The sequence below is a fragment of the Penaeus monodon genome, chromosome 24 (genome assembly GCF_015228065.2).
Source record: "Penaeus monodon isolate SGIC_2016 chromosome 24, NSTDA_Pmon_1, whole genome shotgun sequence".
In the NCBI taxonomy this organism is placed as follows: Eukaryota; Metazoa; Arthropoda; class Malacostraca; order Decapoda; family Penaeidae; genus Penaeus; species Penaeus monodon.
This window is the reverse complement of record NC_051409.1, coordinates 9,060,221-9,060,455: the sequence shown is the minus strand read 5'-3', so window position 1 is coordinate 9,060,455 and position 235 is coordinate 9,060,221.

The following is a 235-nucleotide window of genomic DNA, read 5'->3' as shown; positions in this document are numbered from 1 at the left end:
CCCGAATACCAACAAGATTGTGGGCATTCGGGGGTCTCTGCGGCATAATTTCGTTATATATGGATAGTAAAGAGTGAGAGAAATCCATCTATACAAAAAACGTTGCGAAAGTATAGCAGGAAATTATCCAGAACTTCCTTGTGATTGAAGGCTTAGATTTTTACTTTGTCATCACATTTCTTGAAAATGAATGTTTCGCTTCGATTTTGCTTTTGCGCATGATCATATTAGTGTG